A 24,833-nucleotide genomic window follows, 5' to 3' on the forward strand; every position below is an offset into this window, starting at 1 on the left:
AATTTAATAAAGCACGCAGAGTAAAAAAACTCTCATGCTTAAAAATGAGGAAATTAAGTGGTTTTTTTAAATTTATTTGTTTTAGACTAGTAAATTAGGCTAAATTTTATTTTTTAAAATTTTTATGTATTGTATTACAATCACTAATTAAAAAAATTACTCTTCGTGTCACGTTACTAGTTCTCTTCGGTAAGCTGCCCTGCTTGGTGGGTGGGATAACACCCACATCACATTTCACATACCACACTCCACATACTACATTCTGAATACACAAAACAATAATAGCGCAAAAATAAATAATATTAATGTTTATATTTGAAGCACTAAGTTTGTGGTTATTCATTTATTTGTTTATTTACAAACATAAGCTTATTGCACATTATTTTAGACAATAAGTCCGAACTCCATGGGACTAAAAGTCCTGTATTGAGAAGGGACGAGCAATTATATAACAAAGACATATGAGTATATCACCACAAATATAGGATTATAAACATAAAAAATATTTTTAAAAACATATCACATCAATATGGTAAACAGTAAACTCAAGCATTCGGAAAATAATCAAGGAGTTTCCTACTCAAATCCTTCCCACTAAAGAAAATCCCACAATATAATAAAATTAATAAAACGACTTTGTTTTTAACCATAACCTTTTTTTTTTCACCGACCGGTTTCAAAGCAAACAGGCTTCTTCGTCAAGGTTTACGTAACTAATGAATTAATTCCTATTTTATTTTATCCGTGTTTACTAAATACTACACGTGGAGCTAATAAACAAAGTATTTTTTTTCCCTAAAAGAGTAGTAATTTGAGATGAATACTTTCAAAACTAGACAAGAAAGGACTAATATTAGCGGTTAAAAACAAAGTTGTTTTATTTATTTTATTATAAAAACTATTTATTTTATTTAACTTCTTTTATTTAATGCACAAAATACACAATTTTGTCATAGAGCACAATTATAATTTTTTCATGTCCTGACTTGGTAGAAAATTCCGTGTTAAGTCGGGACTCTTCTATGTATTAAACAAAAACACATCTCAACATATTAAACGATATACAAAATAATTAACACAATATACAAAATAAAATCAAAAAGCCAAAACATAATAATGTGTTCGAGATACTCTCCTCTAAGACCCTAGAATACCAAGCAATCCTCGCAACAGAACTAAAAAAGTCACCCTTTCCTTATTCAGGTACATGCGAAGAAATGAACCGGTGTATAACAGACACAATAAGCAAATCTGTTAAAACAATAACTCCTAAATCAGTTTCGAAAAATGACAAATTAACTGACGCTACAAAATCACTTGTTAAGAAGAGAAATGATATGCGAGGTGAAGGAAAACAGATTACACCGGAATATAAAATATTGAATAAAACAGTTCGTAAAAACATAAGGAAAGATGTGGCAAAGTACAAGGAAAGTGTGGTCAATGACATTATAAAAGACAGTGGAGGAACTAAAATTTTACAGAAAAAACTTAGCATTGGCAGAAAACAAATTACGACGTTGTGTAAAGAGGATGGTAGTGAGAGCAGAAATAGATCTGAAACACTAAATATAGCAAAAGAGTTCTACGAAAAACTTTATACCTCACAAATACCTGAGAATGAGAACCAAAATAAGATTGGAATTAAAAATATCGGATCAGAAGACATTCCTGATATAACATGGGAAGAAGTCCAACATGCCATGAGACAGATGAAAAACAAAAAAACCCCTGGCTCTGATGGTATAGCTATCGAAACCATAAAATTTGGGGGAGAAATTCTTCAACGAGCAGTTGTGACTCTATTAAATAAATGTCTGGAAGAAGAACGTATACCAGAAGAATGGAACAACGCAACGATAATTCTCCTTCACAAAAAAAGTGACCATAGGAAGTTGGAAAATTATCGACCTATTAGTTTGTTATCTCACTTGTACAAGCTGTTCACAAAAATAATTAATAATAGACTCTCTAATAAACTAGACGCATACCAACCGGTAGAACAGGCAGGATTTAGGAGAGGTTACAGCACGAACGATCATATACAGACCCTGAAAAATATCATCCAGAAATATAATGAATATAATATGTCACTACAACTAGCATTCATTGATTTTGAGAAAGCTTTTGATTCTGTAGAGATATGGGCAGTAATGAAAGGTTTAGATAATTGTAGAGTGGATCACAGGTACTCAGAACTCCTAAAAAACATATACAATAATGCCACCTCTATTGTACAGCTCCATGAACCAAGCGAAAAGTTCCGCATAAGAAGAGGAGTAAGACAGGGTGATACAATATCCCCAAAATTATTTACACTAGCTCTGGAAGATGTCTTCAAAACTCTTGACTGGAACGACAAGGGTATTAACATCAACGGCGAACTCATTAGCAATCTCAGATTCGCAGATGATATAGTCCTATTTGCTAAAGATGAGAAAGAACTCGAAAACATGATAAACGAAGTTAATACAGCATCCCTGAAAATAGGCTTGAAAATGAATGCTTCAAAAACTAAAGTTATGAGTGATGCAAACCAATCATGTAACATCTTAGTAAATGGAGAAATAATTGAAAAGATTGATAGTTATATATACTTAGGACATGAAATAAAGCTCGGCAAAGATAATCAAGAGGTAGAAATAGAAAGAAGGCGAGGTTTAGCATGGGCCGCCTTTGGTAAGCTCTCATATATCCTGAAATCTCCGAAGTATTCACATTACTTAAAGAAGAAACTTTTTGATGCTTGTGTTCTCCCTGTACTGACATATGGCTGTGAAACTTTTGTGTTCACGAAAAAAATTTTACACAAATTATCAGTGACACAGAGAGCCATGGAAAGGAGAATGCTGGGTATTTCGTTGAGAGACAGAAAAACCAATACATGGATTAGAGCGAGAACAAAGATCGCCGATGTGGTCCATAGGGCTGCCAACCAGAAATGGAGCTGGGCTGGTCATATAGCCAGAATCACAGACTCTAGATGGACCAAAAAAGTCCTGGAATGGCGACCCAGAACGGGTAGAAGAAGTGTCGGCAGGCCTCAGACAAGGTGGTCTGATGACATAAGACGAGTTGCAGGAAGTGGTTGGATGCGGTTGGCTCAGGATAGGGAAATATGGAGACTAAAGGGGGAGGCCTATGTTCAACATTGGACAAGAGACGGCTGATGATGATGATGATGATGATACAAAATATTAATAGAAAAAAAAATTAAAACTAATATATCTATAAATAAATTCAAAGTATATCAAAAGAGATTTTTTGAACTAGTGTAAAAACTGCATTAAATTTTAATTAGTATGAATGTATTATTATTTTCTGTTTTTCTTTATTTAATGTTTTAGTTTTTTTTCTCATGTACTCATATATTCAAAATTATATAAACTCTAATAACTAAACAACTATAACAGTGTAAGTCACTCTCCAAGCACAAGAGTTAGTCTCTTTTTTTGGCGAGTTACAGTTATAACATTTACCAGATGTATAAAAGTAGATTTGTATAGAATAAAAATAAACATGTACCATTTTTGAAATTTATTAATAAAAATAGTTATGACTCTATTTTATCAGACGTGGGATATGTGTTTTTATAGCACTAGGAATACCAATAAAGGCCACAGCTGTTGGTCACAATAACGGAAAAAGTCCGATCTTTTCATTACCAATAAGTGTCGAGGAAATAGACGTGACAGAACTGCGGCGGAGAAAATAATTAACTACGATGGGTTTTGTTGTGAATTGTGAACTCCAAAAGTCTTTCTTACGAAAGCAAAAGATAGTATCTTTGTATGCTTTACAAGCTCTTTTCTCCGAAAAAATAATTGAGGCTCACAGGAAAAACACCTAACATTATGTGTTAAAAAAAAAACATTAAGTTTGAGCTTATTAAAAGAAAAAATATGCTTTTCCCGTAACAAAATTCAAGAAAATACCGAGGTATGTAAAAAAAAACAGTTGCCTGTCTAGTAAGCGGGGCACTTACTCTAGTTAGACTGGCAACGATAAAATAAAATAAATATATATATATTAAAGGATGGGTGCGCGTGAGTTGATTTGAAGTTAAATGAGAAAGATGGATTACAATTGAAGTTATTTATTAAGTGGTTACACACGGGTTATATCCTATTATTTCATACAGAAGGAATTTATTATAGCGAGCGCTGGCGGGAGAGCTGGTGGCCAGACAACACGAACTATCAAGATGAAATGTGTCGAGTACTTTCGATGTACGGTGTTTAGTATCCTCATCCAGGCTGGCGTTGCAGCGGACTACGCGTTGCGGGCCAAAGCAGAGTTCGGATCTGCCAAACTCACGGATGTTGGCGTTTCCCCGCCACAATATTATTAAATATTTGTATATAACCACATACCGACTTTTCTTTGTCTACCGGTTTCTACACGTATCCGTCTCTTCGTCAGGACACCAAGCAAATCTTTCATACCAACCCTCTTTTTTCAACTATTTCTCCCACAGCATAAAATATTTTCATAACCTAATCAGCGCATGTGAGGGTTGCTTATTAAAATGAATGTCGTGTTGGTTTTATATTTTTGTGCAACAACTATGATGAAAGTGTATAATGGGTTTTGAATGTTGTTTTAATTGGGTCCTGACGAAGAGACGGGTACGTCACGAAACCGGCAGACATAGAAAAGTCGGTAAGTGGTTATAAACAAATATTTAATAACATTTAGTATATATATGTATATATAATAACGTAAGTACCTACTCTTAACTAGCATTCATGTATGATTATCCGGTATAGGTTTTTTGTGAACTGTTTTTAAAAGCGAATAAATAAAATTAACCGGGTTGTGGTCCCGTGGCAAAGCAAAAAAAAATTGACGCGTTTCATTTGATAAAATAAACTGTAGAAATCGTATTGAGTTTTTATATTTTAAATTGTGATATTTGTTTTCCGAATAACTGCACATTTTGTTTGTCTATTTTATTACAGCGCTCTGGATTAGTCTAGTAAACGCAGGCAACCAAATTGATTTTGTGCAACCGGCTCTACGTCTGTGGCCTTTTTCACAAGCATCGTTCAAACCCACACGGCACGGTAAAGTCAGGGTGGATTGACGTTTATTTTATTATTTTGTATTTACGTAAAAAATATTCAGCGCTTATCCTCGGGTACAAATACTGCAAAACAAAATCAACTGGAGGTTAGTCATGTTGTACCAGCTATTGGTAATATATGAATAAATTTGGTAATATATGAATAAATACGGTAATATATGAATAAATAAAACAAAATTGAATTGCGGTTGCCTGAAATTAAACAAATAAACAAAACAATATTACACAATAATTATGTTTTCTTATTTACATTCATGTTTCATTTTCTAATTTTTAATGGTGAATATTCTAAATAACAAAATAAATATAAAAAAACAACTTAGTTTTTAACCCCCTTTTTTTCTACCGACCGGTTTCAAAGCAACACAAGCTTCTTTATCAAGGTATAATTGGTTTATTATACCTTGATAAAGAAGCTTGTATAGCTCGAAGCCGGTCGATATAAAAAATAATAAATAAGTGGATAAAAACAAAGTTGTTAAAGTTTGTGCTTCGTATATATTTATTAATTTAACACTTTATATACATATACAATATATGTATAAAGGGCGGGCATATTGCCTTAAGGCAATTTCTCCCTACCAACCCAAACCGTTTAGTTTGAGAAAATTACAAATACATGGGCATATTGAATCTTACAATTTTATACAAAAATTAAAAACAAAGATTAACAAAATAAGAATACATAAAAAAATTATCAAATTTTATAAAAAAATATTTTTTTTTCTAATTTGTATTTATGTTTCAATTTTTATTATTATGGATATGTTTTCTGAATTATAGTAATTTTTGATATTCTTGTTTTTTTTTTTTTAATTTTAAGCATAATTTAATGGTAAAAAAAACGTGTAAAAAAAAGGTCCTACCTAAAACACAGGTATTTCAAAGCTAGCCGAGACCTGAAACAATGAACCTCTGTACATTTAAAAACTGTGAAATAAATAAATAAATATCCCTACGATGTGATTTTATCGTGCCGTGTGGATTTCTACCATGGTGTGAAACGGGCCTTGACTCACTACCGTCGGCACCGCGCGCCGTTGAGTTCGGATTTTAAACGCAGTAGATCATAAATAAGTTTCTCACGAAGAGAAATGGCCGGTGCGAGGACCCCGCACGAAAGAAAATGGCGCTAAAAAGTATCATTAATGAGCTTAACTAAATTGTTGTGATGGGATCGAGTCAGTACCAGTTTGAAATAGAGTAAGCGTGATTGATAGCGTTGACCAAAGTAATTCACACCTGCTTTATGCTGTTTGAGAAAACGTGCATCGTCAACTACTGTCTGCGCAAACCACTCGCAGAGCAAATAATGAACTGATTAGAAAAGGAGATAAGAGCTGCCGTATTAGAGAAGGTAAATTAAACCGAGCAGTAGATTCATCGAAAACACGTATTTGCAGAAACCTCGGGCGTATTTATAGCTTCCACATGGGGATGTTCGGCGCCCTTGCGTGCGACCCGCGGTCATGTACGAGGGCGGATTGAAAATAAAGCTTTCTAAGTACGAAAAAAACTTTTTTTTTTCAAAAACCATTTATTTCTCAACAAAGTCTCCTTTTACTTCGACACACGAAGTAAGACGATATTCCAAGTTTTTTATACCATCTGAATAATACGATTTCGGGAACCTCTCAAAATACGCGTTAGTTTCGGTAATCACTTCTTCGTTTGAGCTGAATCTTTTTCCTGCGAGCCATTTTTTCAAGTTTGGAAACAGGAAAAAGTCACTAGGACCAAAATCTGAACTATAAGGTGGATGATCAACCAAGTCGAAGTGTATTTCCCGTAATCATAAAATAAAATAAATCAAATTGTTCAAATTGTCCAAATTGTCCAAATTACTGGAAAAACTTCACGTAAATTTTACGTTCGAATCAAAGAACATACAAGATGTCTCAGTAATAATAATTTTTCAGAATTCGCAAATTATTTTATATTCAAAAACCATGATTTTAATCAAGAAACGGGTGTAGAAATTTTGCATGTCAATAAAAATGGTTTTCGTTTAGACAATTAAGAACGATTAGAAATTAGTAAAGCCATTAATCAAAAACTTCAAATAATAAATAATCGATTAAATTTAACTTCGAGTCCTCTTTTAAAAATATTCCCGTTATGATTAATTTTATCTTCTTTCTCTCTCTTTCTTTCATTTTGATGTCTCTTTCATACAATATTTTATAATGTAAATAGCAACGCGTGTAATTATAAGTTAGTTAATTTCCTAACGATGGGGTAGTGACCTCGAAACCGGTCGAAGTGTAACTCAAAATTAAAGTGGTTTATACAAATTTATAAACATAAATTTCTTCGTTTTCTTTTCCTTCTCTTTTTTATACATTCATAATTAACCCTACATATAATTGCTTTATAATATGGAAACTTCACTGGTCCATTAGAGTTAAGTCTAATTGTGTAAAATATTAAACTTTGTAACTGTACTGTTTGTTTCCTAAATAAAAGAAAATAAATAAAATATAAGTGTAGAAATATATACCCCACGATTCTAAAAATATAATTTTATAGAAGGTACATAACAACAACAAAATTTCCTAATATAAGATGTTTTGCCCAAAAAATTATAAGTGCCTTTGGATCTACATACGAAACCTTTTATAAAATTTTTAAAAAGGCGTCAATAACAGACGTAAATCTGGAAAACCAGTAAAGGTGTGCAATTTCAACTATTGAAATAGATTTAGAAAAATTCAGTAAGAGAAAAGAAACTCAAATTTCGTACTGAAAGAAGTGGTCGTTGATAATTGTTTTTATTTAAAATAAAATTTGCAATATTGTTTGATTTATGTGTCTTTGATTGTTAAAATTGTTAAAAATGTTTAAAAAATACAAATACATTTTTCTGTTGGTTCAATGTGTGTTTTCTTTTCAAATCTGATTGTAGAATGTTTTTTTTTACAAATACCTTGATTATACTTTCAGATTACCTCTGCATTCAATTTTTTTATAATACTTACAAAAAAACAATAAGTATGAAATTCGTATAAAAATCTATGCAATGACTCGCAGTAGTCTCCTGCAATGGTCTCTTTTCTTAGACAAAATCCAATTTGTTCACTTCTGTAAATGGCTTTCGTTTTGGAAAACTTAATTGGTTCATCGGTTAGTTTGATTTGCTATTCGTGTTGGTTTTATAGTAGGATTTCGGATTAGCAGTAGTTGAAAAAAAAACTCTCATTGAAACACGACTAATTAATTACCTAGATTTTTACTACTTACATCAGTCTGTTAGTTCTTACTTCAGGAATGAATTCAACGGTCGTCACGGAGGTATTTCGTTACCCAATCGAACCTTTCGCTATCGTTGTGTAAGCAGCGGGCTACGAGCAGTACGCGTAAGCAGCGAGAGCACTAAACGGTAAGCGGTAAGCACCACGCTCCACTGCATTCCCCGGCGGGACAACAGCCCGAGGTACTTATACCTCCTTTGCTCCCAGACGGTACGAGTTTGTCCTGGGTGCAATTATGAATCTCCTCTTTCCCCTAGAGCAGTTATCGGCAAAGCGGCTCTTTAGCCACTCGAGTGCGGCTCAGCGCAAGTTAAACTTTTTGTTCAAATTATTTAGACAGAAGAACTTCTAGGAAGCCTTTTGAATTATTGAAAATATAGCAAATACAGTAATTGAATGCATGAAGAAACATTTATTTATTTGACACTTTATATACATATACAATATATGTATATATATATACATATAAGGGCGGGCATATTGCATTGAGGCAATTTCTTCCTACCCACCCAAACCGTTCAGTTTGAGAAAATTATAAATACACGGACATATTGAATCTTACAATGTATACAAAAATTAAAAACATAGATTAACAAAATAAAAATTAACATAACACTACACTATGAAGAGAAGAGAGGGGATGGGAAGGAAATATGTAAAATAATAAAGGAACGATTTAAATATTTAGATAGTGACATTTTAATCTTGACTTAAATGTAAATAAAGAAGGGGCGTTTAGTGGGTAGATTATTCCACAATCGAGCGGCTACTTCTGTTAAAATCATATTAAACTTGATAATATTATTTCAATTTCAACGTACGGAGCAAAAATTAATTACGAGATCCATTGCATCATTCAAGAAGAGGCAAAATTTAAAAAATATTATGGATTCAGTGATCATGATTGTCAACACAATTGTCGTTAAATTACCTCGCTAATTTAAAGAATGTTTACTCAATAACAAAGATGCGGAGATCTTCACTGCATAATGAGGTTCGTTGGCTTTGAACAGGAAACATTTTAACGAAAAGAAATTTGGCTCTCAAAAAAAAACTTAATCGTCGGTATGCTGATCTTTGGCTCTTTTGACTAATGAGTTTGCCGACCGCTGCCCTAGAGAGTGTTTAATTTGGGGATATTAATTTTTGCTTCATAAATGGCCACACTGATGATTAACCTTTCCTTTACTGTCCTAAAAAAAACTGCGCGTTACGGTGCTGTGTAGTCACTACACATTAAAAAAATAAGGGATTTAAAAAGGAAAAAAATGGATATTTATAGGGAATGGCTTTAATTAACCATAATTTAATTCAAAGATGATAATATTTCAAATCTAAGGTGCACCCGCGTCAACTTCCCGAGAGCTACTAAGTAGCTAGTACTGAACTACGTGACTGGACATGTAGTGGACATGTAACGCCAGGTGTTATCGGTATACTGTGAGTATACTTTTGATGATATTTGTAATTTATCCCCGATTTCCGATAAAATGCTTTTTTTTGTGCCTATTAAGTACTTATTATTTAATTACAAATTATTTCAGTCGATACGTAAATGTGTAATGATGGAATACTGTAAACCTAAACCCAATATTTATTATATTTATAAAGATATTATAGTTATTAGACGCAATGTGTACTAGCTACACATCACCGCGCACCGGGGAAGGAGGGTTAAACGTTAAACACGTGACACCAAACATGATGATTTTCTATATATAAAGTTTATATTTGAACCACTAACTTTGTGGTTATTCATTATAATAAACCTTGACGAAGAAGCTTGTTTGCTTTGAAACCGGTCGGTGAAAAAAAAAATAGTGGTTAAAAACAATTTTTTTAAATTTATTTTATTTATTAGGATTATTTTCATTTAGAACATTATTGCGACCTTAAGCATTACCCAAAACACTTAATTAGGTTGAATTGACGTATCGTATTAGTTTTATTTCCGTTTTTAAAGAAGTTTTATACACCGTTTGACGTTTAATCATCAGTGTGGCCATTATATGAAGCAAAGTATCGTCGCGTCAAAAAAAAAAAATCTTTAAATTAATCACTCTCTAATAAAAAAGTTTGTGTGGCTTTGAAACTGGTTAAAAACAAAATTGTTTTATATTTATTTGATGTCGGCCTCGTGGTATAATTGTCAGCGCGTTTGCCTACCATGTAAGAGGTCTCGGGTTCGATTACCGACAAGATTGATATGAAATATTTATCTTAAAGGGTGTTTTTACACTAAAAATATTTCGTAGTCCCTGGACTGGTACCTGAAGCGTACGACTGATCATCTTACCTTCATGTAACAAAAATGATCAAGATACGCTGCGATTGGTGTACCAATGCAGTGCCCTATGCACCATTGGGTGCGGAAAGGGAATGATGATGATGAAATATATGTTACTTCGTCCACTTCCCATTGTTATCGGGGTCCAGGCGTATCTGCTCGTACTGTATTTGCGTTCTGAACCTATAAATAAGTATCAGCAAATCTTTTTTTTTATCTCCACAGTTGCCAAGTATTGTAAAAGTTACAAAACAAATAATACAGATGGTTTACGCGCACATATTATCTGTAACTCTGAATTTGTTGCAATAGAGAGGGAAAACATTCTTGAGAGGGGAATATGGAAGTCTAGGCATTTACAGGACTCACGATCTATCATTGGCTAGTTTAAGTGGCCACGTCCCTTTCAGTTGCAGCAAATTAAGATCTAAACAATTCCCTAGGGAGAAAATCCAGCTTGTCAACAAACATTTTGACATGCTCCAAACATTGTTGATTAAACTAACTGGTTTAAAAAGTTAACAGTTGGAAGAGCTGAGGAAATGTGGATGTTTAAACATGGACAGAATGGTGAATGTTGGACGGCATGTAAAGCGGCCACTCAAACCAGCCAGCGACAGGCCATAAGAATTTAATTAAAATAAAACACTTTGTAAATTTACCACGCAAGAGTTTAATACATTAAAACACGACTAGTTTCGGGTAATCAGTATTACCCATCCTCAGGTGTAAATATAAATGTAAATACACCTGAGGACGGGTAATACTGATTACCCGAAACTAGTCGAGTTTTAATGTATTAAACTCTTGTGTGGTAAATTTACAAAGTGTTTTATTTTAATTAAATTCAAAAATTTTTTACACAAAGTAAATGCTGAAACAATAAATAATATAATATGACAGGTCACAAGCCCTGTTAATGCCTAGACTTCCATATTACCTTCTCAAAAATAGTACACGTCCGTGTTTATTACTCTTCTTATAACTGAAATTGCGATAACTACATAGGAGCTACGTTTTACGGTTGGGCCATAAAAAAGCGCAATAAAATGTTCACCATTTTTTTTATTGATTCGTGTAATTGGCTTTTGATATTGCTAGCAGACAATAAATCATTACATAAAGGCGACGGTAAATTATTTATAGATATAAATGCAAAACGTTACAATTTCTTAAATGATGTAATGATTTTTGATAAAAAATATGTATCGCACCATCAGAGGTATGATTTTTAGGAAATATAACCAAATTCTGACAATCGTAGGCAACTGAAATGGCTCAGAATTAGACAGCGGAGAGACTATAACTCCCTCTCACTTCTGTTCAAAGTACTTCATAGTCCTAACGCTCCTATATACCATCGTGAAAAATTTCAACGCTTATCAGTTCATGGTTTACCTCTTCGTTCTAATTCTCGAGGCACTCTCTTAATACCCATCTACAATTCATCTTCCTTCACTAACTCATATAGTGTCCATGCGGCTCGACTGAGGAATCATCTCCCATCCACCATCAAAGATGTTACTGCAGTATCTCTGTTCAAATCACGTCTGAAGAAACATCTCCATTCTCTTTCTTAATCTCTCCTCCTTTTTTTCCTCTTTATTCCCTTTTCCCGTTTAGTAATAATACTGATTTAAGGTAAGTAAATAAATAATATATAATACAGTCTTTTCTATTTTTATGTATCTTAAACTTTTAATTTTATTTTCTATTGAATACATTTTATAACATAAAAACGTAATTTTTTACTGTTTATATTTTGTTGGTTGGTTGGAAGAAACCATCATTTTACTCGCAATAAGCTTGCTAATGTACAATTTACAGTATGTACAAAATGTTAAAATAATAAAAATTAACGTAAAGGAATATTTGATTTTATCAATTTGGTAATGGTTTTTCTTTTATGATTAAAAAAATCGTTAAAAACATCGACATTAATATTACATTTTACATAATTATTAATTATATAATCTTATCTAATAATTAATAACAAACGAGATAACCCATTGAAGTGCGTCATATTATTGGAGAAGGTTGGTAGATAAAATATACTGTACGATCTTAATCGCCGACTGGGAAAATTCAGAGGTGTCTTCTATTGATTTTCAAGAGGAAACGCGGTCTGAATTTTCTCCGTACAAATATATTCCCGTATTTTCTCCCTGGATTAGCGCACTAAAGAAATGCCTTTTTCGCACACTATATAATATATTTATCATTGGCGTGTCTTTGTAGTTTAGTTTCTTTGACAAATTGTTTGTTACGGTAGCTAGGACCATCCAAAAACCCTCAAAAGCGCCCAGTTTTATCTGCCTTCTTCGGACGGACGGTATACAAATACGAACTATTTTTGAAGATGGCAAAAAGTACCGACACATAAAAGAAAAAATGTAGTCATTGTGATACTTTTTCTCAAAAAAATCTCTTGGGAGGTTTAGTTTTAGGGTGCGGAGATTTTGTCGATTTTAGATTATTCGCACAGTATCGGCGAGGCATCTATCTGCGAGAGATTGACAGAAAACCAATGTTCAAATTTCGTATTCGTCAAATCGATCTTCCAAGTGTATCATATATAGTTATGTTTGATCATCCGATGACAAATTGGCTAAAAAGCGGTTTATAGAAACATGCATTTTCATATTTTTTTGTCAAAATAACTATGTGACCTGTGATTATGTTTTTTTTTTAAACCCGTTTTGGCCTCGTTGTGTCAGCGCTGTTTTAAAAAAAAAAAAACCTTGAAAGGATCATTACCGCGCTTCTTCTACAGGAAAAATCCCTAAAATGTTTTTCCCAACGCTGGCTGATGCAGCAAACTTCCGTCGTCATCACCAAAGTACAATTTTTACCGGAAACAAAGCTATGAGAAGTCACCTATATAGGTTTAAATTAAGGAATTATGACTATTGTCCATGCGATGATATTTCTTCACAGAGTATCGAACATCTGTTATTTCAGTGCCCATTTTTCAGTTTACAACGCCATAATCTTGAAGCAGAATGCAGGAAAAATGGAATATCCTTAACATGTATTCACATTGTGGTTAAAAGTAGTTATCACGCGCTATTGTTCTTGGACTTTGCAACAATGGTGATTGGACTCATAAAGGTAATACACCAAAATCAGTGATCGAACATCCCATTTCCAAGATAAACAATAACGATTTTTTCCGAGTACCTTAACCTAATACATGACACGTAATGCTACTAAATACAAGGGTCTAATTTTTTTTTAATGGTCAGCGCGTTTGCCTACCATGCAAGAGGTCTAGGGTTCAATTCCCAACATAGATGATAAGAAATATTTATTTAAAGGGGTGTTTTTAGACTAGATTTCATAGTCCCTAGACTGGTACCTGAAGCGTAAAACTGATCATCTTACCTTAATATAACAAAAATGATCAAGATACGCTGCGATTGGTGTACCAATGCAGTGCCCTATGCACCATTAGATGCGGAAATGGAATGATGATGCTTCTGCTACCACCGATTTAGTCAAATTCTTTTAAAAGAAGAATCCTCAGAGTTGTCTATGGCCTTGTGAGAGAAACCACCATCGGCGTCGTCACTACAATAGGGAGCTATATAAAATGTACGGAGCGCCCGATGTGATCGACTCCATTGAGGTGGTCTGGCCATATAACTAGAATGGACGACGAAAACTTTATAAAAGGCCTGACTCTCGCTGTGCCGCAAGGACGACGAAGACCGGTAAGGCCCAACATGTGATGGATGGACTGCATCAGTGCGGATACGACAACGTTGGAAGTGAAGAATTGGAGAGAAAGGGCAGCAGACTCCCTGGTTCAGCCAAGGCCTACCCAGGGCTGTCAAGCTAATGATGGTGATGATAAAAATATGGAAGTCTAGTCAATTACACGGTTTATGACCTTTCATTGGCTGTTTTAAGTGGCCACTTTACACTTTACACATGGAGTACACACTTAAGAGTTGAGGAAATGTGCATGTTTAAACATAGACAGAATGGTGAATGTTACACAGTGTGTAAAGTGGCCACTCAAACCAGCCAATGGCATATTGATAAGTTATAACGATTGCAGATTGTTTGTATACGTTATATCTTTGATCTTCGCAAATTCGCAAATTCGACCACAAAACCGAATATTGCACGCAACTCCACTGACTCAGAATCAGGCATAAAAGAAACATTCACATTTTATCACTTCTTACCAAAATTTTAAATAATCCCACTTCACCTGTTTATCTGAGAGAGCTCTTCCAACCTCTATCACAACACGGGCTATCTCTTCGTTCTAGTAACGATAGAATCCTTTTGATATCCTTTAATCGCTCTAATTGTCTTGCCTCTTCTTTCACAGTAGAAGCTGCTCGATTGTGGAATAATCTACCCACTAATGTTAGAGACGCCCCTTCTTTATTTACATTTTAGTCAAGATTGAAATGTCACTATCTAAATATAGTTGTTCCTTTATCCTTTTTATTTCCTTCCCACGCCCTCTCCTGTCTTCAAAGTAGAGTGTTATTTTTTTATATATTTTTATTTTGTTAATCTTCTTTTTTAATTTTGAATAAAATTGTAAGATTCAATATGTTCATGTATTTGTAATTTTCTCAAACTGAACGGTTTGGGTAGGTAGGAAGAAATTGCCTTAAGGCAATATGCCTGCCCTTATATGTATATAAATTGTTGAATAAATAAATAAATAAATGACAGGTCATAAGCCCTGTAATTGTCTAGACTTCTATATTATCTTCTCAAAAATGTTTTCCTTCTCTGTTGCAACAAATTTAGATCTGAACAACTCCCTAGGGAGGAAATCCAGTATGTCTGCAAACATTTGGACATACTCGAAACCTTGATGATGATGTTGATGATGATTCAGATTCACTCAAGTTTGAATAAAAATAAAATTGAAAATCACATGAAATCATCGTAAAGCGCATTTGAGAAATGTCAATACAATATGGCGTTACACTAATGTAAAAATTATCGGTAAAAATAATATTAAAAAAATAAAAATATTTAATTTAATATATGCCTTTGATAATGGAATGTGCAATCATTTTTTTTATCTAAATCTTGTAGGTATTTTCCATCACGATTTTATATAAATAGAACAGCAAAATACGCGCTTATAAAAATAAAAGATTTTAATTGAAAAAATAGTTGCATGAATATTTCCAATCGCTCGACTTACTTCCTCGAATGAAAAAATAATCTAAGTAACTACATGTACGTTGTTTTGAGAACTTTGACTTATACAAAAACACCGCGGTAAAAAAGTTTACGGAAGTTTTTTAATTGGCTCATTAAGTTTAAATTTACAAATAAAGAACATAAAAAGGCACTCAGACGGACGTTTCGGTTTCGGGCGGTCTCGGCCAATAAAACGAATTTCGGCCGCGGTTTCTGTTTCGGCCAAAATTTGGCCGAAACATCGGCTAAGCCGAGACCTACGGTCGGGATGTGCCGGATTACGTTCGGCCGTACTCGGGTGGAAAATTAGCAGTTATTTATTGAATTGCCATTGCCCAACATAAAATAAAATCTAGACTGATTTCGTTGACTATAGTTAATAGTTACGCAGTTTTTATCGGATAATGGTAAATTTAATGACAAATTATTTGTTTTTAATATTGCTGATTCCCCTTTGTGCTGTTGCGGATATTATAATCAGTATTCTGAACACATTCTGTGGTCTTGTCCCTTTCCCCCATCGACGATTACCGAATGGAGCTTCTCGCTACTATCCGTAGCCCTGTTATAGGTTCTGTCGGATATACAGATCTTCCAAAAAGAATTTCGAGGAGTTTTGTAATCATTTTGGATAATTGATCATGTCCAATCAGTTTAATCCCAATCAGTGAAAAATTCACTTCTCTCTTTTCTGAATCTAATAAAGTGAGTATTTTGTACTTCTGGATTACCTTCTTTCAGCACAAATATGGTAAGGCTACCAGATTACAGAGAGCTCCTTAGGGCAGCTTTTCTCGCTCGGCAACGAGTTACTTTTCCGTGTAATGTGGGCACCGCCAAAGAGACATGTCCTTAGATGTGGTGTGCGGTATGTGGTGGGCAAGCTAGTAGTTCTAAGATTTTTTTTTATTTATTTTATTTATTTATTTAAAGAAAACAACAGCCTTTACAACCAAAATTTTAGGCCAATTATAGTTTTCTATATAAAAACTAAATAGAATGTAAAAAATTTAAAAAAAGGCGTACCTGTATTAAGCCACTCCGTATCATATCACTTGCAAAAAATAAAAAAATTAATGATAACTAAAAGTACAAAATTTAATTTATTATTATAATTTTTAAATAATTTTAAAAAAAAATCATTTTACGGATCCCCACGGAGTAGCTTCAGATCAGCTTTTCCTCTTAGACATAAATACAAATGTACAAGTTTATAACAAATTACAAATGTTAAATAGATAGTACTGATTAAGTTAAATGATTATTATCTGCAATTATAGCCTTGGCTTTCTGCAATTATAGCCCAGATCTTTCATATTTGTATTTTTGTAATTCCTGTATGGTTTTTTTTAAGAAATATATGCGTTTTTGTGATTTAATTAAATATTTCAATTTTGGGGTAATTTTCAACGAGATTTAAATATTTCAGTATTAAAAATGCGAACCTCAGATCTTTGATCCGTGAGTCCGCAACTCTAGCCACGGGATCATGATCCGATTTGAAAAGTAAGATTTTCAAAAGGTTAATAAGCTCAAGTTGCTAGAGCGTACATTGAAGAACTATTTGAAGGAATATAGATGTTTTAATATGGGCAGAATGGTGAATGTTACACAGTGTGTAAAGTGACCACTTAAACCAGCCATTGACAGGTCATAAGCCTTGTAGATGCCTAGACTTCTATATTACCTTCTCTTAAATGTTTTTCATTTCTATTGTAATATGTTACACATACATTATATTTTCCGCTCAGCCGGAACCTGCGATCGGAATACGTTTGGCTGAACTCGGGTGCATCTTATGGCTCGTGACTCGTAAGTTCTCGTGACTTCTAAGATCTTTTTTGTTTGGATTTTTTAATTCCTTTATAGATAATAAGTTAAAGTTCCTATAGCGTACATTCAAGAACTGTTACATATAAGTTATATGTATAAAATAACGAACCAAACAGAGCTAAAAATAAACGAATTTTCTCATTAAATTAATGTCTTTACATTGCGAATTTTATTTTAAATTTATTTTAATGAATTCGTAAAGCTTAACAAAAAAAACGACTAATTTCTGGCGTTTTCAAGAGACTTTTGGCTTATTTAAATAAGATGTTTTTATTTTTTTTTATGTTTAAAGCACTTACTTTGTGGAACATTATTATTTAATATATTAAAATAAAACCACTTTGTTTTTATATTACCAAAATCCGCACACAAACCCACTCTCCTCTCTACTTCCGTAGCCGCGCCCACTCTAGCCTCTCTTTCACAGTTTGCACTCACTTAAAAGATTACAAAATTTCTTGCCAATTAATGTTAAGCAAATATTCGTCCAGAGCTTACTTCTTCCACTCCTTGACTATGCGGATGTATGTTATCCAGACGCTAACTCTGAATTACTTGATAAGTTGGAACGATTGCAGAATGTTCATATACGTTATAGCTTTGATCTTCGCAAATTCGACCACATAACCGAATATCTCACGCTACTACACCGTCTCCGTATCCGGCATAGAAGAAACGTTCACATTCTATCACTTCTTCAGAATATTTCAATAATCCCACTTCGCTTGTTTATTTGAGAGAGCTCTTCCAAACTCTAGCGCAGCATGGACTATCTCTTCGTTCTAGTAACGAGAGAACCCTTTTAATACCCTTTCATCGCTCTAATTTTCTTACCTCCTCTTTCACAGTAATAGCTGCTCGATTGTGGAATAACCTCCCCACTGATGTTAGAGACGCCTCTTCTTTATTTACATTTAAGTCAATATTAAAATGTCACTATCTGAACATTTAAGTTGTTCTTTTATCCTGCTTTCCTTCCCATCCCCTCTCGCCTCTTCATAGTAAAGTGTTAATTTTTATATTTTTCATTTTGTTAATCTTTGTTTTTAATTTTGTATAAAATCTTAAGATTCAATATGTCCATGTACATGTAATTTTCTCAAACTGAACTGTTTAAGTAGGTAGGAAGAAATTGCCTAAAGGCAATATGCCCGCCCTTATACGTATATTTATTGTACATGTATATAAAGTGTCAAATAAATAAATAAACATGGTTCCTATAAAACATTATAATCGAAAGTCAAATACATAGATAAGCTGCGCATAATCGCTTATTTTGACTATTCGCCTGTATTCGATGTATCTCTATTTGATTTCATGTTTCAGGATTCTTTCCTGAGAGCAGCCATCGAGAGCAAATTACTCGTGCAGTATTCTGGTTCCAGGATGGAGACATTTTTATTAATTAAATGGCTTCTTCCATGATTTAACATCGTATGCTCCACAATTTTATGATAATCTTCGTAAGTTACGTAGCAGGTTAGGGGATACGCGTATTTCAAAAACAGGTATTTTGATTGCGTCATTTGTATTAGATAAAAACCAAAAACAAAAGTGTTTAATAAATAAATACCCTTACTGTGAAAATTTTTTATATGCCACGTTAGTTTGTAACTAACCCTGAAGGCACCGTGTTGCCAAAACTAGTTGGTTGTCAAATTATAAAAATATAAGTGGTACATAAAAACAAAGTGATTTTATTTAATAATATGATTTAAATGAGTCTTGGTTTCGGCCGAAACTAGAACAGAAGCTAAAATTCGGTTTCAGTTTCCGCTGAAAATCTTGTTTCGGTTGGTCACTACGACTCGAAATAATTCGAAGGTATGTATTATAAATGAATAACATATTATTTTTTAGATAAATTTAATAGTAGAGTCTATTAAAATATTAACAATAATTTGCTAATGTGTGCGTGACATAACGTTTTCAAATGAAATATTTTAGCGTGTATTCTAGCATAAACAAAATGTTTATGTTCACTTGGTTCACAGATAAGCACTTGCACATTAATCTAGACTAAATATTCGAAAGCAGTGTACGCAAATATTTGTATAAAACCACTTATCTATGTCATTCGGTTCTGGGACCTATCTGTATCTTTGTCAGGACACTAACTGTACTTTCAACTTTGGGATTTCAGATTTCAGCACGTCTTAAAACGTGTAATAGTCGGAAAGTGGTTAAATACAAATATTGATTAACATTTATTGAAATGCACATTTTTCAAAACCAAGTTGATGCTTTGTTTTTCATTAGTAGATTCAAATTGAGTTCATATGAGTTATTATTATACCGTGTTTCGTTTACGCTATGCCGACGTTTCGGATCGCAATAAAGCTTCCATCATCAGTTTGATTAAATTCAATTAGCATTTTAACGGCAGAGCGTATTCAATAAACTTAAGAATATTTTTAGCTTTGACGCGTACTTTTTTATATAGACCAGCGTCCGAGTTTCATCTTTACCGACATCATCAGACCGGCGAAAGGCTAAAGATATTTTTTTGCAAAGAGAAATACTTCAGTTCACATTATTTACTCAAATGTTAAAATTTTCAGACCATTTTCTAAAAGTCGTAAATAACTTGTGATGGAAAAATGGAAATCGATTTGTGGCATAGTGGGATTTGAACCTCGGACCTTTGGCCCGTGACTCCACAATACTACCACGGGACCACAACCCGGTTATGAATGAGGAAGTTCATTGTTTTTTATATTCGTTAATAGACTATTAAACTAAGCCAATTTTTTTTATTTATTATTTTGATGTATCGTACTATGGGCGCTTTAATTTTTTTAAGTTTCGTATTTTTGAAATTACTCCGCGTGTGACGTCTCAAGCTCTCTTCCGCTTCTTTTCGGTCAGATCTGCCGATTGGTCCGTTGACGGTAAGTAAACTGGAAACCTATCACAACTCTCTTATCATGGGTTGATACGGAAGAACTAGTGACTTCATGCAAAGTAGTTCGTTTTTATTTAAATCGTTTTTTAATTTTTTTTCATAAGAAAATTCGCCGTACAATTTAATGCTCTAATTTTTACCGCGCGTAAGAATACATTTTTTATATTCAATTTCCCGTAGGGCTGAACGTCCTCGCTTTTCCAATTTATTGTAGGTATATCGAACAAGAAAAAATATTTACCCTCCCACTAGGCAAATGATGGTGACATAGTCGCTAGGCAATATAAAAAAAAAAATCAAATCTGAAATAAGGGTAATTAATTTATTTCTATAAAATACGTATTATTTCCCGATAATTGAGCCCATTCATTGCAGGCGATGTGAACTAACAGACATTTTAAAATTGAAGTAATCTCATTGCTTATATTTGTGCCTTTTTTCCTAATTATTTTGTCTATTGTACATTTTTTTTTCAGTTTTCTAATGGTGCATAGGGCATTGCATTGGTACACCAATCGCAGCGTATCTTGATCACTTTTGTTAAATGAAGGTAAGCTGATCAGTCTTACGCCTCAGGCACCACTCTAGGGACTATAACATATTTTAGTTTAAAAACACCCTTTTAAATAATATTTCATATCAACCATGTCGGGAATCGAACCCGAGACCTCTTGCATGGTAGGCAAATGCGCTGACCATTACACCACAAGGCCGACAGTAAACTCTTAAATTATTATTTTCATTTTCTTTGTTTTTTATTATTTATACTTTGTAATGGTTGTATGGCGAGCTGGAATAAAAAATATAATTAAAAAAATATATATATTAAATAAAAATAAATATTTGCGTTCTTACAATTTACCCAAATATTACATTTCGAGGGCAATTTTCAACGAGTTGTAAATAACTCACTTTTAGAAAATGAGAATCAAGTTGGGATAGAGTGGGATTCGAACCACGGACCTTTGATCCGTGAGTCCGAGATATTTTTTATTTTACATTATATTCTTTTTTTTATTCTATATTACATTTCAACTAAAAAAAAAATCCTGTTTTTTTAGGTGCATAACATCCACGTTAATTAAAAGCACCGAAACAGTCAAAAAAAAAAAATAGGCAAAAAACTCATTGAACTTTAAGTTTAAATACAAAAGTTTGACTGTTTTGTCAGTTGGTTAACCGTACCTGCAATTGTTTATATTATTTTACTCTGACATACTTATTACTTGAAGCGTAAAATTGATGATCATGCATCATGGAATCAATGATAAAAAAACGCTGGAATTAATTAAATTATATAACACAAACTTCCGTACAATTAAATCTAAAATCAACAATAAAGAAACGTGATTCAAAAAGTACTCACATATTTTTTTATAGAAAAGCAGTGAAATATTTTAATAGAAAAATTATATAATCGATTACGTGTCTCAGATAAAAAAAAAGTTTAAAATTGCGAAAACCTAAAAAAAATCACTCATAATAAATTTTGTTATTAAATATTTACTTTTTGTACTGGTTCGCACGGAGCACTTATATCACTCAAAACGATAAAAAATATCACTAGTTTTCGTTTTTCGTGGCGGGAGCGCGCCGCACTGGACCGACGTTTATCGACCGGCACCGACTATCGACTGGCGATACAGCGAATATCGATCCGATCAAGGGGCGATCCGATAGCGCGGTACGCGTGTTTATTATTTATGTTTATGTCGTGGTAACGCACGCGCGAAGCGCCTCTACGTGGCGAGCTGGTCGTGCGGCAGCGTGCTCGCTCGGCGCGCGCAGTTTCGGTACTAGCGCGAAACGGGAAACTGACTGCTGACTGCCGACTGGTAGCAGGTAGAGTAGAGAATCGGACTCGACGTTAACACCGCCTTGCCTTTTCCACGGGGAAAGAGACATTTGTGAGGCGCGTTCGAATAACTCATTTAGCGCGCGAAGCGGAAATCGAACCATTTATTCGAAAATAAACAATCAAAAATAAAAACATATTTTCTTTTTTTAAATCAACAATATTTTGAGTTTGTCCAAATTTTTGTAGACAAGGACTGGATTCAACTCCCTGGGGAGCTGTTTTTATTAACATATTACAACAGAGATGAAGAACATTTAAAAAAAGGTAATATAGAAGTCTAGGCATCTACAGGGCTTATGACCTGTCAATGGCTGGTTTAAGTGGCCACTTTACACACTGTGTAACATTCACCATTCTGCCTATATTTGAACATCTATATTCCTTCAATTCTTTCATCTGTTGATGTTTGTGAAGTTAAAGGGCTGAAACCTTTATTTATGCGGGTGAGATTCATCTAATTGAATTATTTCACCTACATACTAGGCAACGCCTGAAAATGTTATTTTTTCAATTTCTATACTTCTTCATGGACCAGGTAATTTATCAACAATATTTTGAGTTTGTCCAAATTTTCCTTCACAATTCCTCCTTCCTCCTCTTTAACTTCACAAACATCAACAGATGAAAGAATTGAAGGAATATAGATGTTCGAATATAGGCAGAATGGTGAATGTTACACAGTGTGTAAAGTGGCCACTTAAACCAGCCATTGACAGGTCATAAGCCCTGTAGATGCCTAGACTTCTATATTACCTTTTCTTAAATGTTCTTCATCTCTGTTGTAATATGTTTTTAAAAAACTTTTAAAAAATATATTTATATTTATTATTGTTCAGACAGTGTTGCTGTGATCATCATTCCCTTGCCGCACCAAATGGTGCATAGGGCACTGCATTGGTAACCAATCGCAACGTATCATGTTAAGATCGTAAGATGATCAGTCATACGCTTCAGGTACCAGTCCAGGGACTATGAAGTATTCTAGTGTAAAAACACTATTTCAAATAAATATTTCATATCAACCATGTCGGGAATCGAACCCGAGACCTCTTGCAAGGTAGGCAAACACGCTGACTATTACACCGCGAGGCCGACAAAGCTTTTTAAAGGCAAAAGCCGAGTTGCTGTATTACAATGGCATTATAACAAAAAAAAACATAAATCTACAACACCAATGAGGAATTTCAGCCCTACGGGAAATTGGATACTAAATGTTTTCTTGCGCGCGGTAAAAATTGAAGCATTAAATTGAACGGAAAAATTTCCTGAAAACATACAAAAAATTATTTTTTTTATAAAAACGAACTACTTTGAATGACGTCACTGCTTCATGAATCAACCAATGGTAAAGGAGTTATGGAAGATTTTCGGTTTGCTTGCCGTAATGGACCAATGGGCTGAACTGTTGGAGAATACGCGGAAGAGAACCTCTGACTTCACACGCGGAGTTATTTCAGAAATTCAACTTTAAAAAGTCATCTTGCCGATAATACTATATACAAAAGTTGAAAAAAAAAGTTATGGCTTTGTTTAATAGTCGAATTTCTTAACAGGACAACAAAATAAATAAATAAATAAAATATACCGAGAATAATAACAGGACTCTAATTTTTTTTTTTTTAAATTTAAGAGAAATACTGGAAATCTCATTTTTTACTAAAATATTTTAATTTTCAGACCATTATCTAAAAGTCGTAAATAAATTGTGCTGGAAAAATGGAAATCGAGTTGTGGTAGAGTTGGATTTGACCCTGAGACTTTTGGTCCGTGAGTCCACAATACTACCACAGGACCACAACCCGGTTCAAAAACTTAAGATGGTATCTCCATTGTTGTGAATTGTTGTGAAGTGTGGAGTGTGGCGTATGGAGACATGTGTGTAAAATGTATTGTTTATTTTATATGTACAGTAGATTTAATATTGTTTTATTAAAAAAAAAACTTGAATGAGGTCTTTTTCGAAGGCATGTTAATATCGACCAAAAAAAAGGAAGTTACATATTTACCAATTACAATGAAAACAGAAACAACAAAACGAGAAAATAAAATTATTAACAATATATACACAAACATAAAAATAATAAACAAAGACTGGATTCAACCCCCCAGGGAGCTGTAAATATAAACATAATACTAATAAAGATGTTCAAGTATAGGCAGAATGGTGAATGTTACACAGTGTGTAAAGTCGCCACTTAAACCAGCCAATGACAGGTCATAAGTCTACAAAAATTTGGACAAACTCAAAACATTGTTGATAAATTCACCTGGTCCCAGAAGTATATAAATTGAAAAATATTTTCAGGCGTTGCGTAGTATGTAGGTGAAAAAACTCAATCATATAAAAGCTTATTGACATAATTAACATCAACTGTATTTTGAAAATAAAGATGTGTGTTTAATAAGTGCCTGTGTTTATAAATTAATAAATT

The 24,833-nt window shown here is 33.5% G+C and overlaps 1 protein-coding gene across 15 annotated transcripts in view; it reads right to left on the minus strand.

The window, feature by feature from the left end:
• mtd (TLD domain-containing protein mustard) overlaps window positions 1-24,833 on the minus strand; it is a 426,229-nt gene that overhangs the window by 229,897 nt on the left and 171,499 nt on the right. For 4 of the 15 annotated variants that reach the window (XM_088226839.1, XM_088226836.1, XM_088226841.1 and 1 more), the window contains exon 1: window positions 22,051-22,341. The exons of 7 other annotated variants lie outside the window; for them this stretch is intronic. The gene's annotated coding sequence lies outside the window, so the exon portion shown is untranslated. Of the gene's footprint in view, window positions 1-22,050; window positions 22,407-24,833 lie in introns of those variants that run through there. 4 more of the 15 variants (XM_088226840.1, XM_088226835.1, XM_088226837.1 and 1 more) reach the window with 3 other exon arrangements.

The sequence above is a fragment of the Micrasema longulum genome, unplaced genomic scaffold, assembly GCF_059751315.1.
Source record: "Micrasema longulum isolate JH-2025_06_02 unplaced genomic scaffold, ASM5975131v1 h1tg000469l, whole genome shotgun sequence".
Taxonomy (NCBI): Eukaryota; Metazoa; Arthropoda; class Insecta; order Trichoptera; family Brachycentridae; genus Micrasema; species Micrasema longulum.